Genomic DNA, 17369 nt, shown 5'->3' on the forward strand with positions numbered 1-17369 from the left:
ATATTCAAACCCAGAAGCTAGAAAGTAAAATATTGACAGTATGACCATATTAAACATTTAAGACTAGACAGTAATATACATATATAAAAAGTTAAAGGACAAGTACTAGGATAGGAAAGTATTTGCAACACATCTAAAAAAGGATTAATAGTTTGTTTTTAGGGAAAAAAGTTCTACAAACCTTTAATCAACAAATGGATAAAGAATACCAAAAAGTCATTTAAAGCTTCTTAAAAATAGTAGAAATAGGCAACAAGTATACAAAAACAGGTTTAGTTTCAACAAATAATAAAGTAACACTTAAAATAACACGTCATTGTCACAATCAGATTAAGTATTAAAAATATTGGTAATATGAAGTATTGGTGACTGTGAAAGGAATTGGGTATTCATAGACTCTTTTACTTCATCTTCCTAAAACAATCCATTTAGCATATTTTGCAGTGCTGGTTTGGTGGAGGTGTATTCTTTTAGCCTTCTTTTGTCTGGGAAACTCCTTATTTTGCCTTCCATTTCAACTGAGAGCCTTGCTGGGTAGAGCAGTCTTAGTTGCAGGCCTTTGCTTTTCATAACTTGGAATATTTCTTGCTGATCCCTTTTGGCTTGCAGTGCTTCTGTTGAGAAGTCATCTGCTAGCCGTATTGGAGCTCCCCTGTATGTTACTACCTGTATCTCCCTTGCTGCCTTTAGGACTCTGTTTGTTTTCGATATTTGCTGTTTTAATTATGATGTGTCTTGGAGTGGCCTCATTGGGTTCCTCTGGAATGGGACCCTCTGTGCTTCCTGGACTTGTATGACTTTTTCCTCTCCTCAAATTAAGGAAGTTTTCCATCATTACTTTTTCAAACAGGTTCTCTATCCCTTCCTCATCCACCTCTCCTTCTGGTATCCTTATTATATGGATATTATTACGTTTCAGGTTGTCCTGCATTTCCCTCAACACCTCTTCATTCTTTTTGAGTCTTTTTTCATTTTCTTGCTCTTTCTGGGTGCTCTTTTCTACCTTATCCTCTAGCTCACTGATTCAGTCCTCTGCTTCATCTAGCCTCTTTTGGTTCTTTCTACTGTGTTCTTCAATTCAGAAATTGTAGTCTTCATTTCCTCTTGTCTCTTGTTGATAGTTTCTATGTCCTTTTTCATGCTGACATAGTTTGCAGTAAGTTCCTCGCAGTTTCCCTGTAGGTTTTTGTAATTCTCCCTGAGCTCACTGAGCTCATTGAGCTTCCTGAGAACTGTTGTTTTGAACTCAATACCTGATAGTTTCCTTTCCTCTATTTCATTTAGTTCTCTTTCTGGAGTTTCCTCCTTTCCCTTCAATGGGGCAGGAGGTGTCTCTTTGTCTTCCCATTATTCGTGAGACTCTTCTTTTTTGCTTCTGCTTCTTAAATTGATCTGTCTCGATTTCCGGACCTTGTGGTGCGCTGTTTTTTCTTTCTTGATCTTCCTATGATGATGTCAGATGTTGACCCTGTCTGATCTTGGCAGTCTGTTTGAGACTTCCAGGAATCAACTGTCTGTGGCTTTCTTCTTCAGTTGTTAATCAAGTCCCTCTGCTCTCAGCAGTCAGGCTTAGGCACCACAGGGCGGGGCAGAGTCCCTCCTGGGGACAGTGTTATTGAGTTCTCTCATGCTGCTGCCACTCAGGGGAGTGGTCTGCCTTAGCCAGATGGCTGCTGCTGTATGGGGGAGGAGTCAGCACTGGGATCTCGCCAGCTACTCTCTGTGTTCTCTTCCCAAAGCCTCCGTCTCCAGTCTCTCCTCAAGTGTCTCTAGACTACTCTGCACCCCTTTTAGCCAGGGATCTACTATCTGTGGCTGCCACCCTATAGTCAGCAACCAGGCTTTAGCACCACCGGGCCAGGGCAGAACCCCCTGGGGGCATGGCTATTGTGTCCTCTCACACTGTTACCACTCAGGGGAGTGGTCTGCCTGAGTAAGATGGCTACTGCCATATGGGGGATGAGTCATCACTGGGATCCCACCGTCTACTCTCTTAGTTTCCTCCCCAAAGCCTCCTTCCCCAGTCTCTCCCCAGGCATCTCTAGTCCACTCTGCCCCCCATCTTTGCCGGAGACCAGAGTAAGTGGCTGCAAATAAAAATTTATAAGTTGGCTCTTTAAATGGCTCTTTGTATCTCCAGCCACCTGTCTCTGGCAGAGAGCAACCCTGCTGGTTTTTGCAGCTTGTTGTTATTTGTGTACTATTTTGGCGTGGTGCAGTAGGCTGGAGGTCCCCACTTATTGTTTAGACCCCGCTCTTCTCAGGGGTATCCAAATGACCATTTCAATATCCTTCTGGTGCTGCCATCTGTGGGTGCCCAGCCTACTTTCTCAAGTCTCTATGGCACTCCTCACCACTTAGGTTGTACTAATGCTGATTCTTTGGTCTGTTCGAGGTTATAAGTCTCCTCTCTCACTTTTGTTCAGTTGTTTGTTCCAGGTGACTTTCCCACAATTTAGTTGTAATTCCAGATTGGTCCTGGGTCATTACAACTAATTCCAGATTGTAATTTAGTTGTAATTCCAGATTGGTCCTGGGTCATTACAACTAATTCCAGATTGTAATTTAGTTGTAATTCCAGATTGGTCCTTGGGTCATTGTGACTTCCATTCATTCCTCTGCCGTCTTGATTTTTGTCAAGTTTGCCTTTCAGTCATAATCTTAACCCATTCTAATCTGAAAGTTTTGCTTGAACACATGCCAACTTAAAAGTCAGATACATGGAAAGGATGAAGACACCCTGTACTCTGCAGGAGTGCAATGTTCTTTGTCCTCAACTGCCAGGGAATCGAATTTATTGGGACCAATCTACTTGTTGTCTTCTTCCATTTGTGCTCCAAGTCTTTTCCTCAGGTAATTTAAACATGAGCTGGAACAAGCTCATTACTGTTCCTGAGAGCTGCGGTGGAGTGTGAGGAGGGGACTAAAGTTGGGTCTTGGTCACTAAGACTCTCCAGGGAAGGGAGAAGATGGGACATGCTTCCTGTCAGGCTAGAGAATTGGAATCCATCCTCTCCCTCCCTTGCTCTCTCCTCCCTTGACAATGTTGGGATTTTGAACTTGGGGCAGAGAAGTGAGTCACTCTTGAAGCTTTGGGGATCACATGACATGAGGGGGTTGATGGTCACTTCTAGCTATTTTCACTGACTTGTTTGTGGCACCATCAGTCATTTGCTGGAACCAATCGTCTTTGTTTTCATGACTGATTTCTGCTCTGCGGATGGGCCCCACCAGCTGGTGAGTCATGATTCTCATCCAGGAGACCTGATCCACGCATGGTCCCCTCTGTCCACAGGACCGACATAGGAGGCAAGATATCCAACAGGTCATTTCCTTTCTGAGTCAATTGTTTAACATAAGGAGCCCAGAGAGCAAGTGTAAACCTTTTCTCAAAGTTTGGGAATTGAAGGGAATCCTTCCATTTTATATTCCAGGGAGTTTGAACTGAATAGGGCTCCCTTGTCTGTTGGTGTCCTGGGGTTTCTGGCCTTGGGAGACCAGCAGTGTGTTTATCAAGCAGATGGGAAATTCTGACTCAGGTGTTCCATGTCTGCACAGAGCACCCTCAGGGAGGGACCCTTTAGCTCCAGTCAGAGTGGATGATAGCTCCCTAGTCTTGGCAGTGACTTACAACTTAGAATGTTCCTAGGTCTGGCCATGTAACCAGCATGCAGCCCAGAAAACAACCTGGAAGCTCTAAAACAGGGAAGGGGCTAAGATAAAATGTAATTCCAGAGTTAACAGATGGCCTCTATTTTAATCTTGTCCTGGGATTTTAAAGAGAATGTGGTTAGACCTTTTGATGAATTTAGGAGAGCAAGAATATTTATAGATATGCCAGGAGATGGTTCATATGGTATTTTGTTCAGTCAGTACACACTTTAACAGATACCCTTCCTCCCCCTAGTTAACTAATGCCTTGTCATTGGGTTCTTAGCCTAGCTTGTGCCTTGTGACCTTTGGTGGCTTGGAGAAGCCCACGGATGTCTGGTCAGAACAATGCTTTAGCGCATAAAGTACATAGGATGGGTGGATTAGACTTTCCAAAAATGGCAACACAGAGTCCCCTAGGCTACATGCATTTCTTCAGAGTCACCTTGTTATTCCCCCACCATGCTGGGGGTGGTCTGCTTTTTCCTACCCTGTCAAGTCCTTGTGTTCCTGGTGATATTTAACCATAGAATAAGGTGAAAGGAATGCTGTTCCAGAACCTCCATCTTCCTTCATTTGGGAGGCAGCTTGTGTAAGTATTGTTACCACCCAGAGACTGTGGTGCTGGACGAAGGCCGAGGAGGCAGCAGGCTGAGGAGGAAGCATCTGCACAGGGGCCAGAATGTCCCCGCAGCCCAGCCTATACCACATAGTTAGGCAGAAGCTGCCCAGGTGAGCCTCCCTCAATCCCCTGACCCACAAGAAAATGATTATTTCAGGTCACTAAGGTTTTTAATTATGTTTTGGAAGCAAGGGGTCTTATTCAAACATAGAAAACCAAAACACAGGATTACCAAGAAAATTAATCATTAATTATATTAAAATACAGGTTATAATGGTTAATTTTATGTGTTAAGTTGACAGGGCTCTGGGGTGCCCAGATACCTAGTTAAATATGACTCTGTGTGTGTCCATGAGGGTGTTTTTAGATGAGATTATCATTGGATTGATGGAATGAGTAAAGCAAAGTGCCATACTCAATGTGGGTGAGTCCCATCCAATCAGTTGAAGTTCTAAATAGAATAAAAAGTCTCCCAAGGATAAGAAAGGACTCTTCCTGTCTGCCAGCCTTTGACCTAGAACATCATATTTTTTTCCTGCCTTGTAACTGGAACTAAACCACTGGCTCTCCTGGGTCTCCAGTTTGCCAACTTACCCTGCAGATCATGAGACTTGCCATCTTCCATAATCACATGAGCCAATTCTTATAGTGAATCTCTCTGCCTCTCTCCCTACACACATCCTATTGGTTCTGATTCTCTGAAGAACCCCCCCCCCACCCCATATGCATTTTACATCAGCAGAAGAACTCTTTAGGGTTTACAGATGACTATCTTAGAGCAAGTCCAAAGCAATCTGTCTCTGTATTGAAAATCCTATTATTTCAAGAATGTTATAAAAATGGAATCACAGAGTATGCACCCTTTGGAGGATGGCTTTTTTCCGCTCAGAATAATTCCTTGGAGATTCACACAAGTTGTTTTATGTACCATTAATTCATTACTTTTCATTGCTGAGTAGTAGTCTATGGTATGATATTGAAATTTATAATAAGAAATATATATTTGGTCTTTGTCCTCATTTCTGGCATAGACTTCCTAAAACCCTGGGAATGTCCTAAGTGGCAAGAGAGCCACAATGGTGTTCTTTATGTGAATGAGGTGACTTTTGGAACTAACTTCTGGATGGGGGCTGGTCGCCAGGAGGGCCATTCATATAATTAGAGGGTTGGAACTTTTAGTCCCTCCTCCTGATCTCCAGGGAAGAGAGAGGAGCTTGGGGTTGAGTCAAACACCAATGGCCAATGATTTAATCAATCATATTTATATAATGAAAGCTCCAGGAAAAAAAAAAACCAAAAGGAGCATTCATAGAGCTTCTGAAACCCTGGAAATGCAGGGAGAGTGGCACTCTGGGAGAGGACATGGAAGCTTCCTGACCTTCCCCATATCTTGTCTCTGCATCTCTTCCCTGCAATGGCTCCTGAGTTACATTCTTTCTATAATAAACCAGTGATCTAGTGATTAAAATGTTTTTTATGAGCTGTTCTAACAAATTAATAAAATACAAGGAGGATGTGGTGGGAACCTCTGATTTATAGCCAGTTGGTCAGAAGCACAGGTAACAAACTGGACTTGTGACTGGTGTCTGTGTGTGTTGCAGGGGGGTCTTGTGAGACAGAGCCCTTAACCTGGGGAATCTGTTGCTATTTCCTGGTAGTGTCAGAACTGAGTTAAATTGGATACCAGCTGGTGACAGAAAGTTTCTTGTTCTTCTACCTATCCCCCTGCCCCATGTTTGAATATCGTAATCAGAATTACTGCATGGTGTGGATGGACCACAAATTGCTTAACCATTCTCCCACTGAGGGACAGTTGGGTTGTTTCCAGTTTTTGACTATTACAAATAAAGCTGCTTTAAACATTCATGCACAGGTTTTTGAGTGCATATAAGTTCATTTCTCTGGAATAAATGCTTGAAAACACAATTTATAGGCTGTATGAGAAGGAGTTTTATATTGAGTTTCATCAGAAATAGTCTGTTTTTCAGAGTGGCTGTACCAGTTTTCATTTCTACCAATATATTTTCTTTTAAATTAATTAAATTAGATTAATTAGAAGTAGAGGAGTGGTGGATGTCCTTATAAAAGGGCAGCAGGAGGGACCCTGGGAGATAGAAATGTTTAATATCTTGGCTGTGGTGATGGACACACTAATGTGCACATCTGACAAAATTGTATGAAACTGAAAACACACATAAATGAATACATTTAAAATGGGAAATCTGAATATGACCCCTAGGTCATCTCAATGTCAGTTATATTACATTAAAATTTTATGATATTGCATTAAAGTTTTGCAGAGGACAGCATTGGAGAAACAGGGTGAGAGTAACTGCATGTGAATCTACAATTATCTAAAAATAAAAAATTAAACATAAAGTAAAGAAAATATATGGTGTTAATTAAAAATAAGTCGGTGAAAAACATTATCTACTATTAAGATTTAGGCAAGTGTTGTTACCTGTTTTCCTGATTTTGGTGGCCAAGTGTTAGTTACTAAGATACCCATCCACCGGTTATCCAGTCCTGTCCTGTAGGCCATCTTTTCTGCCACACACCTGTGACAGAGATCTTTAAACCCAGACCCCACCTTACCCCTTCTCCAGCCCCACTTTAAGAAAAATAAGTTGGGTAGAATTGAAGGAAATTCATATTGGGTAGCTGGGCACTCTGGAGAGCTGTGCGCTGCACAGAGGGGAGTTGCTACAAGGGGTGGTGTGTGTCTGGGAGAAAGGAGACCTGAGTCAGCACTTTCCAAGTGGGTGGAATCCTTTGCACAGTAGTGATTAAAAACCAGGTGTGAAAGTTCACTCCAGACCCAAGCAGAAGTGGTTTTGCAGTGTCTCTGGGGCTGAACCATCAGGCCTCCACGGCCTCCCCTGGCAGAGATTACTGATAATAGCCAATGATGTTGAAACCTGAGAGGAGAAAACAAACTTTTATGGAGTGCTAGGGCCAGGCCAAAAGTTCAGGGCTGACGTGGCTTAGAGCTGGCAGGAGCTGCACCCTTTGGCTCATTTCCCTTTGACGTTTGGGAAACAGGGCTCTGTTAAAGTTCCCAGAGTGCTTATTATTAAGTACCACCTGTGTTCCAAGGGCCTGAGGTGGCAGGTTCCCTCCAGGAAAATGTTGACCTTTCTGATAGACTATCTTATGACCAAAAGCTTTGCAGCATTAAAATGTGATCAGTTTCACTAGGCTATCACATGAAGCCTATAAATAACTCCAGAAATAAGATCCTATGACAACCTTTTGCTGTTATTATTTAAAACAAATATTGGTTATTTCTAACCAGGCCAACAAGTTGGATGTTGCTCTCCAAAGCCTCTTATTGCCCTCAATGTGACCTGGTAAATGGGGCCTTTAAAACAAACTGAGTAGTGGAGAGAGGTCCTGGCAGACCACCTCCCCTCCTCGGACCACGGCTGTCCCATGGACAGAGACTCTCCTCTAGCCATTTACGCCCTGGTTCTCTTCCTGAAAAGCTTTTTCTCCCGTAGTGTTTTTGTCCATACATGATGGTTTCTCTCCCAATAAGTCTGCCCTTGCAAGAACTGTGGAGGGATTGAACTATCCCCCTTCCTTGCAAACTGACAAGTTAGCCTGCAGAGGACAGGAGACTCCTGAATCAGGGACAAATGGCAGTTTGTTCCTTACAACTTCCACAGCATCAAGAGGGATCAATATTTTTAGGCTGGTTCTTTGAGCCCTAGTTCCCATGGGAATCTCCTGTCCTCCAGTTCCAAGGATCAGGTGATGTCTGTACACACCGTGGGGGACACTGTAGATGGAGTCTGAGCCGGGGGGCCTTCTCTTCTGCAGTGGCATCATCTTCATGACGTTGAGAAGTCAGCACACCTGACTACGTGCCCTGAAGTGTTCCCCATTCCAGTGATATTTCAATTTTTAGCGCCCATTTCCTGGGAACCTGTCCACAGACCATCAAATCCTTCTGGAAGCCAGAGGCAGACTTTGCCTAAAAGCAGGCCCTTGTTTGAACTTACAAAGAGTTTCTGTTTGCTCTTGCTTGTGTTGAAGACCCAGCTCAGAGACTGCCTCCCTGTACAGTCCTCCACCACCTTCCTCTTCTGGTGCTCTTTTTTATTTGTTTTATTTGTTTATTTGTTAATAAATATCTGCACCCTTTATGGGAAGTTAAACTTTATGACTGTAGAATCCATATTTGTCCCCAAGGGCTAGAGTAAGGCCAGGCACATAGTGAGTGTTAAATAAAAATTTACCCAAATGACATATGCTCCAAATTATTAATTTGCTATATCCTGAGCCTAATAATGGTTCCAACTCAAATTCCCTCCTCCTAACACTCTCAATTTCTTCTGCTCACAGCCTCTCAACTACGCTCAGGGAGTTATCCTATAAAACGCTGTCATCATTGTCATTACACTGCTATCACAGTGTCAGTTGTCACTTCTGTCAATGAAAGAGAGCAGTAGTAACTTCCCAGCTGTGACATTCAAGAGCTGTGTGCATCATACAACAGCATTTTTAGAATCCAAAAAAGGTTTCTCTGCTTCTATGTGGGTGTCATTCCAGCTCTAACTGCTGAGAAATGGACTTGCATTGTAGTTACCTCTGGGAAAACCCACAACAAAGAGGGAAGCCCTCCTTGGCCCAAGAGACATCCCCAGAAAGGGAAACAGTTGGAATCGCTGGAATTCTTAATTTGTTGTTGAGACCCGAGAGCATTATTTGATCACCTGATGGTCATTTCTAAAAACTGATGCTCCAGCTTGCCTCCATTCCTCCATCATTCCTGGAATTGGCCCTAATAATTTCAGAAAGTTCCTATGTTTCTTCAGGCCAACATTTCCTAAGTATGTGCTGTTCCTAGACAAAGTTTGGCCTAGTTTGCAAGTGTCTGGGGATGGCAAGTCCAAGTTATTTGTGCTGTTTCAGGAACATCTACCCATCCACAATCTCAAGGCTTGATTTTAACTTAGTAGCTCAGAGAATACTTCTTGACATCACCTGCCTGTTACCCTGCCCCTATTTCTCTCCCTCAGCTATGACCAATCAGCCTGAGATTAGAGTGATTGTCAGTGAAAAACAAGGGACAATAAAGGAGTAAGGTGGCATCGTGCCCTATAAAATTATTTCACAAGTAATGAGTATACTTGCTCAATAAAATACCCTTCCCACACCAGCTATTATGTATTTCAACCTGCTGCTGTTGTGCTCCTGGAAAATAGTCCTTATTTATCTTTTCTGTATTATAAGAAATAACATCTTTTGGCTTACCCTCACTGCGCCGTCTTACAAACTCCCTGATGGCCATTTTCAGGGTTTTGATCATTAATTTTGTCTCATTTTACTACCATGATTACTACTAAGATGTTTGTACTTATTTTTTTTCTCTTAGTTTACATCAACAGTTTTAAATAAAAATGTGATCATACTGTATGAATCATTTAATATTTTTTCTTTCTCCCTCAATATTTTGTGAGAATGTTCCCATTGCTAAGGATCTTCAACATATCGATTTTATTTGTTGTAAAGTATTTATTACAGTATTATTCCACTTGCTAAAATTTATTTGGTCATCTCCTATTTTTTCATATTTAATGATGTTTTAAAAATTATACTTTTATAAGTAATGCTACAATGAACCCCATTTGATATTAATCTTTATGTTCTTGTCAGGAGCATCTAGGCTAGATAAGCAGATAACATGCAACCCTCAAATGTCAGTGGCTTAACACACACAAGACCGACAAAGAGTGGCTGGGGCTTGATTACTCGCAGTCACTGTTGATGGAGCTGAAGGAGCTCCTGCACTGCCACCCCCCACCCCAGGTATGCTTCAGGAGAGCTCAGAGCCAAAGGAAAGCCCACGCTCGTCTTCTGTGCTTAGTGCATGTGACACTACTCATCACTTCCTCTCGCAGCCCTTGGTCTGAGCTAGTCCCAGGGCCCAGCTTGCCTGCCAGGAGTTGGTTTGCAACCTTCTAGGAGCCCAGAGGAGAACAGAGCAGGATGTGGGGGATGGGGACAATGATAATATCCCTCCTGCACAGGGTATGACTTTTACTTAGGATTCATGTTCAGAAAGGGAGTGAGTTTTCCAACTTTTTTTCCTCCTAAGAAGCTTATAACATTTTTATCATCCAATTAGTTTGTTTTCTGTCTCCAAAAAACCTCAAATGTTTCCATTGTGCACTCCTTACTGATCTAAAAGATGAGAAATACCATCTCGTTATTTCAGTTTGTATTTCTTTCATTGCTACTGGGAGTACAGGTATTTTTTCATATTTTTATTATTCATTTTTGTGTTTACAAGAGGCCAATAGATTTACAAAAAAATTAATCCGAACATTCTCTGAGCCCACTTCAAATTTAGGGATGTAAATATCTTAAAATATCTATCACAGTGGCCTCTACTGTTCATTGTTTTTCTCCCTATGGTAATTTGAGTCTGCACCCTAGGGTGCAGATCTGCCTCCAAGATCTCCCTTCACCTTGTAACTCATGAAGATTCTGGGTTCCCTCACCTTAGCAAGCCATCAAAAATAAAATGGCTGACAAAACACCCACTCTCTGTTGTTTGGGTCCTGTCACAGGCATGCCCAGAAACCTTTTGCAGGCAGTTGGGATTGGGAGCAGAGTGGGGTGGCTCAGAGGAGAGATTTGGTTGATGTTCCAAGAGAACTTCAGAGAAAAAGAAGCTGTAAGGAATAATATAAATGCAATCACTTTAGAATGGGGCCAGAGCTGCCATTCCAGAGGAACTACCTGGCATGCCTTACGTCTCAAACCTTGGAATGTTAATTTAGGGCAAAATGACCTTTGGACTGGGCTTAAGCAATCTTATGCTTCCAAAGCTGTTTCCAAAGCTAACAAGAAAGCAGTTATGATTTTTGGACTGAAAATTAAAAATACTGTTTAGAATTAACATCACTATGTAATGTTATCCACACCAATAGAAATGTCTTCCTTCTATTGATATACTTTTCCTCCTTCCCTTTCTCATAGATATCCCTTGCCTTCACCTCCTGATGGGAACATGATTTGGACTTATGCCAAAATTAATGATTCCCAAATAGTCTTTTTTACTGATCTCAGATAAACATTTGTTTGCCCCTCACTTTGAATGGATATTCAAAATTTATTTATTTTATTTTATTTTCATTGTTAGCAAATCATATGTCATGAAGTGGAACTCAGCATCTTCTCTCACTGTGGGCGATTCACTTCAGAGAGGTTGCCAGAGGGGAGAAAGTTCGCTTCCAAGCTTGCAGCCTGTTAGGAGCCCTCACACCTCATTTCCCAAAAGGCAATTCCTTGGAGCTCTGTCTCTATTTTCCAGAGGCACAGTTGTCAAAGAGCTGCAATGATAGCTACCCTAAATATTGTCTCTTGTAGAAGAGCCATCATGTTATCAAAGGAAGTCTTCAGAGGCATGGTTTTCTGCAAATTAACTGAAATGTCTGCAAACACCTCCCTAACTGGGATTCAACTGACAAACCCAAGAACTTCAGAAGATAGAACACTGAGAGGTTAATTATCCCTGAACAACCCAAAGACGGGAGAAACCACAGATTATCTAAAGGCCACTTAAAGGTACACAGAGATTATTTTCAAGCACACATGAACTATTTGTAACAATTAAGCATATCCTAATCAAGAATCAAGTATTTATTATCCACAGAGTTAGTAGTTATTTGGACATGATTATCTGATTATAATGAAGTTAAATTAAAAAAATCATTTACTATATACATATACATAAATATATGCATACATATATGTATAAAACATTGTACATGAAAACTTTTGGATGTAGCTAAGCCAGCATCTGGAGCAAAATGTCTGGTGTTAAATATTTGTATTAGAGGAGAAAATACTTAAACATAATGAGACAAGCAACAATCTTAAGAAGAGAGGAAATAAACAAAGCCAAAGACTGTACAAGGAAGGGGGTAAAAAAAAAAAGCAAAAATATAGGAGACAGAAAACAAAAATAAAATAGAGAGAATCAATAAATATAGCAGCTGGTTTTATAAAACAAGAAATAAAATAGACAAACTAAGCCAAAGTAGATGGAAAGGAAAGAGTGAGAAGGCACAAATAAGCACCTGTAGGAAACAAAAAAGGCATGCATCTATGGATAGAGTAGAAATGGAAATTAGAAGTATACTAAGAATAACAACAATAAAAAAACCTAAAAATAAAGAGAGACAGATAATTACCTCTAAAAATGTAATTTGGAAAACTCAAAAACCAAAGGGATTTGAATAGACCTTTAACGGTTAAAGAAATGTTATTAGCAGTTTAAAAGTTTCCTCTGCTTAGTACTATACTCAAAATGCCAGGACTGGACAGTTTTATAAGAGAATTCTCCCAAACAGTCAAGAAACAGTTATTCCAGCATGATACAGAATGTTCCAGAGAGTAGAAAGGAGTCACTATTCTCTGACGCATTTTCTGAGGTAACTTTGTTTTTTATACCAAAGCAGACAAAGACAGCATGAGAAAGGAAAAGATCAATCTTTCTTACAAATGTGGGCATAAAAATCTTAATTGAAATTAGCAAACATAGTTCAGCAATAGGTAAAAATAAATAAATCATGACAAATATGGGTTACTCAAGGAATGTAAGGGTATGTTTGAACATTGATTTATGTAATTCACACCTTAACAGTTTAAAATTCTACATTAATTAACAATAAAATTTCTTAGGAAATTGGGACTAGATATAAGGTTTCTTAACTTGTTAACAGACATCCCCAGAAAACCTGTACCAACAGCATCCAATGGTCTGCTCTCACTCTTTTTGTCCAATATTTTACTTGAGTACCTTACTATCATGAGGTATTAAAAGGAAATGAGAAGTGCAAGAATTTCCAGAGGGGAAGCAAAGCTGAAATTATCTATGATAAAAAGATGGTTTATACGCAAAAATTCAAGAGAATATACAGACAAATTATTAAAATCTATGAAGGTGTTTAACCATGCCTCTGGACACAAGATCAGTATAAAAAATCAATGTGCTATCTATAACAACAGACCATATAAAATGCAACTTAAGCAATATGCCATTTATAGTGGCAACAAGAATATATGGTAACTATGAATAAATCTAACAAAAGCTGTGAAAGGTCATTATGGACCTTTCCATAAAGGTCCAAGAAGATCAAAATTACATGTAGTGTTTTTAAATTACATAAAGGAAGATGGAATAGATGAGTAGATGTAGAATATAAGTTGCTCATGGATGAGAATATTCAACAGCATAAAGATGCCCATTTCTCCCAATTAATCCAAGAATTCATTGAAACTTCAAATACTATTCAACAAATATTTTGGGGGGAATTTAACAAGCTGATCAAAACTTCACATGTAAGAAGAAATGGCGAAGAATAATCAAGATTGATCAAGGTGGGAGCATTTGCTTATCAGATGTTTGGATTTCCTATAAAACTATAATAATAAACAAATAGGTCAAAGGATCAAAATAGAGAACTTAGGCTCAGACCTGTGCATATGTGGAAAATTGACATACGGCAGAGGTTGCCTTCTAGATTGATACATAATCCAAGCAGCACTGCTGGGTTGTGTTGGAAAACATAAAATTAAATTTGCCTCACATTATAGTCAAACATAATTCCAGGCTGAATAAAACTTAAATGTGAAAAGCAAAATTTAAAACAAATCTGAAGGTTATATAGAAGATATTTATGCTCTGAAAATCGGCAAGGATTTCTCAAAAGACAAAAAGCAAGGACAGAAAACAAGAACTTGATCCATTTGACTATATTAAGGTTAAAAACAAGCATTAGAAACAATATTTAAAAAGTGAAAAGATAAGGTGCAGTATAGGAGATACTTGTAAACATATAACTGACCAAGGATTAGCATTTAGAATATATAAAGAATTCTTTTGGTTTCTAAGAAAAAGCAAACAACCCAATAGAATAATGGGCAAAAGATATTAAAAGGTAATCACATAAGACATATCCCCCAAAACCAACAAAGATGAAACCATGCTCAATCTTAACTAGTAATCAGAAAGGTGAGAATGACAAGAAGTAGATTGGGAACAAGTAAAGGTTGGCAGTACTATCTCCTGTTGGGGATGGAGGGGCTGGAAACTCTGACTTTGATGACAGGGGATGTAAATTAGCTGACCTCTGTGAAGGGCAATTTAGCAGCATCTAGATATCCTTTATGATCTGGAAATTGCTATACCAGGGGATTCCCTAGAGAAACTCACAGGAATGCCTAGAGTCATGAAGCAGAATGTTCATAGTAGCATGGAATGTAATAGGAGAAAACGCATAACCAGGCTTAATGTATATGAACAGGAGAATGGATCAATGCATGGCAGTGAAGTCTCTAAAATGTGGACTGGATATTTTTTTTATTCAGTAAAATGAATGAATTAACATTGATAAATCTCAAAAACATAATGTTGACTAAAACAAGCAAATTACAGAGGGATATTTACAACATGAAAACATTTACAAATAATTTTATAAAACAAAAATATACTGTTAACAATGTTCATGGACACATAAAAAAGAGTACAGACATAAAAATATGTGTGAGACTTATATGTTTGATAAAGTGGCAGTTACTCTGGGGAGAGGACTAGTAGGGATGTACTTGTGGAGGGTATTCAGGAACCTTCAACTATAATGTAAAATTTTACTTATGTAATAAAAGATCTGTGAAGAAAATATGACAGAATATTGAGATCTCACAAAGTTAGGTAGATGATTCATGGGTTTTATTTTATTGTTTTTCTATCATTTTATGCATGCTTTACATAAAGAACATATTTTATGATCTTTTTCAAATACAGTATGAGAAAAATCATCAATAAAAAGAAAACCTTTTCATTCACAATTAACTAAACAAGATATAAGATCACAAACACTTTTTTCAAATGTCATCTCCTGAAAGTTAAATATTCCCTTTACTATTTTACTTTGTACTAAAAGTTTGACTTTAAAAAAATACACAAGAGTTTTATTTAGATATAATGAATATGTCACAAAATTCACCCTTTTAAAGTGCATAGTTCAATGGTTTTCAGTATATTCAGAGTTATGCAGTGCTAATTTTAGACCATTTCGTCTTCCCAAAAAGAAACTCTGTACCCATTGAAGTCACTCCCCATTCCTCCCTTCTCCCACCCTGGCCCCCACAATCTTCCTTAGAAACCCTATGGGTTTGCCTATTCAGGAAATTTAATATCCAGAATCATACAACATGTGGCCTTTTGTTTCTGATTTATTTCATTGAACATAATGTTTTCAAGGTTCATCTTTGCTGTACTGTGTGCCAATACTTTATTCCTTTTTACTGGCAAATAATATTTTATTTGTGGATATACCCATTTTGTTGATGCATTTATCAGTTGATGGATATTGGTTATTTCTACTTTTTGGCTATTTTGAATAATGCTGATATGTGCACAATTCTCTTGACTATGTACCTCAGAGTGAAATTTCTTGATCATGTGGCTATTCTACACCTGACATTTTGAAGGACTTTCAGACCAGACTGTTTTCCCAGGTGGCTATACCATTTTATATTTCCACCATCAATGAATGAGAGTTCCAGTTTCTCCACAGCCTCATCAACACTTGTTTTTTTCTGTATTTTTAATTTAAGTCATGCTAGTGTGTATGAAGTGGTATTTCATTGTAGTTTTGATTTGTCATTCCCTAGTGATTAGTGGTGTGCTTATCTGTGGTTTGTATATTTACTTTGCAGAAATGTATACTGAAATTCTTTGCCATCTTTTAAATTGGGTTATTTGTATTTTTAGTATTGGACCCTTAGCAGATGAATAATTGTTAAGTATTCTCTCCATTCTGTGGGTTGTCTTTTCACTTTCTTGATGGTATCCTTTAAAGCACAAACATTCTCAATTTTAATAAATTTCAATTTATCTATTTCTTTGTTTTTTGTGATTCTGGTGTTATATCTAAGAATTCATTGCCTGAACCAAGCTCACAAAGATTTACACCTATATTTTCTCCTAACAGTTTTAATAGTATTATCTATTCATAGATATAATACTATTTTAAAAGAAAGAAAATAGAACTAATATTTTTCATAACCTGAACTAAAATATTCAAACCCAGAAACTAGAAAGTAAATATTGACCATATAACTATATTAAACATTTAAGACTATATAGTAGTGTATATATATAAAAAGTTAAAGGACAAGGTTTAGATGGGAAAGTATTTTCCACACATCTAAAACATGGTTAATAGGGTTTGTTTGTTTGTTTGTTTGTTTGTTTTTTTAGGGAAAAAAGTTCTACAAACCTTTAATCAACAAATGGATAAAGAATACCAAAAAGTCATTTAAAGCTTCTTAAAAATAGTAGAAATAGGCAACAAGTATACAAAAACAGGTTTAGTTTCAACAAATAATAAAGTAACACTTAAAATAACACGTCATTGTCACAATCAGATTAAGTATTAAAAATATTGGTAATATGAAGTATTGGTGACTGTGAAAGGAATTGGGTATTCATAGACTCTTTTACTTCATCTTCCTAAAACAATCCATTTAGCATATTTTGCAGTGCTGGTTTGGTGGAGGTGTATTCTTTTAGCCTTCTTTTGTCTGGGAAACTCCTTATTTTGCCTTCCATTTCAACTGAGAGCCTTGCTGGGTAGAGCAGTCTTAGTTGCAGGCCTTTGCTTTTCATAACTTGGAATATTTCTTGCTGATCCCTTTTGGCTTGCAGTGCTTCTGTTGAGAAGTCATCTGCTAGCCGTATTGGAGCTCCCCTGTATGTTACTACCTGTATCTCCCTTGCTGCCTTTAGGACTCTGTTTGTTTTCGATATTTGCTGTTTTAATTATGATGTGTCTTGGAGTGGCCTCATTGGGTTCCTCTGGAATGGGACCCTCTGTGCTTCCTGGACTTGTATGACTTTTTCCTCTCCTCAAATTAAGGAAGTTTTCCATCATTACTTTTTCAAACAGGTTCTCTATCCCTTCCTCATCCACCTCTCCTTCTGGTATCCCTATTATATGGATATTATTACGTTTCAGGTTGTCCTGCATTTCCCTCAACACCTCTTCATTCTTTTTGAGTCTTTTTTCATTTT

The sequence above is a fragment of the Pteronotus mesoamericanus genome, unplaced genomic scaffold, assembly GCF_021234165.1.
Source record: "Pteronotus mesoamericanus isolate MK-2021 breed Mesoamerican mustached bat unplaced genomic scaffold, CSHL_Meso_final scaffold_125, whole genome shotgun sequence".
NCBI lineage: Eukaryota > Metazoa > Chordata > Mammalia > Chiroptera > Mormoopidae > Pteronotus > Pteronotus mesoamericanus.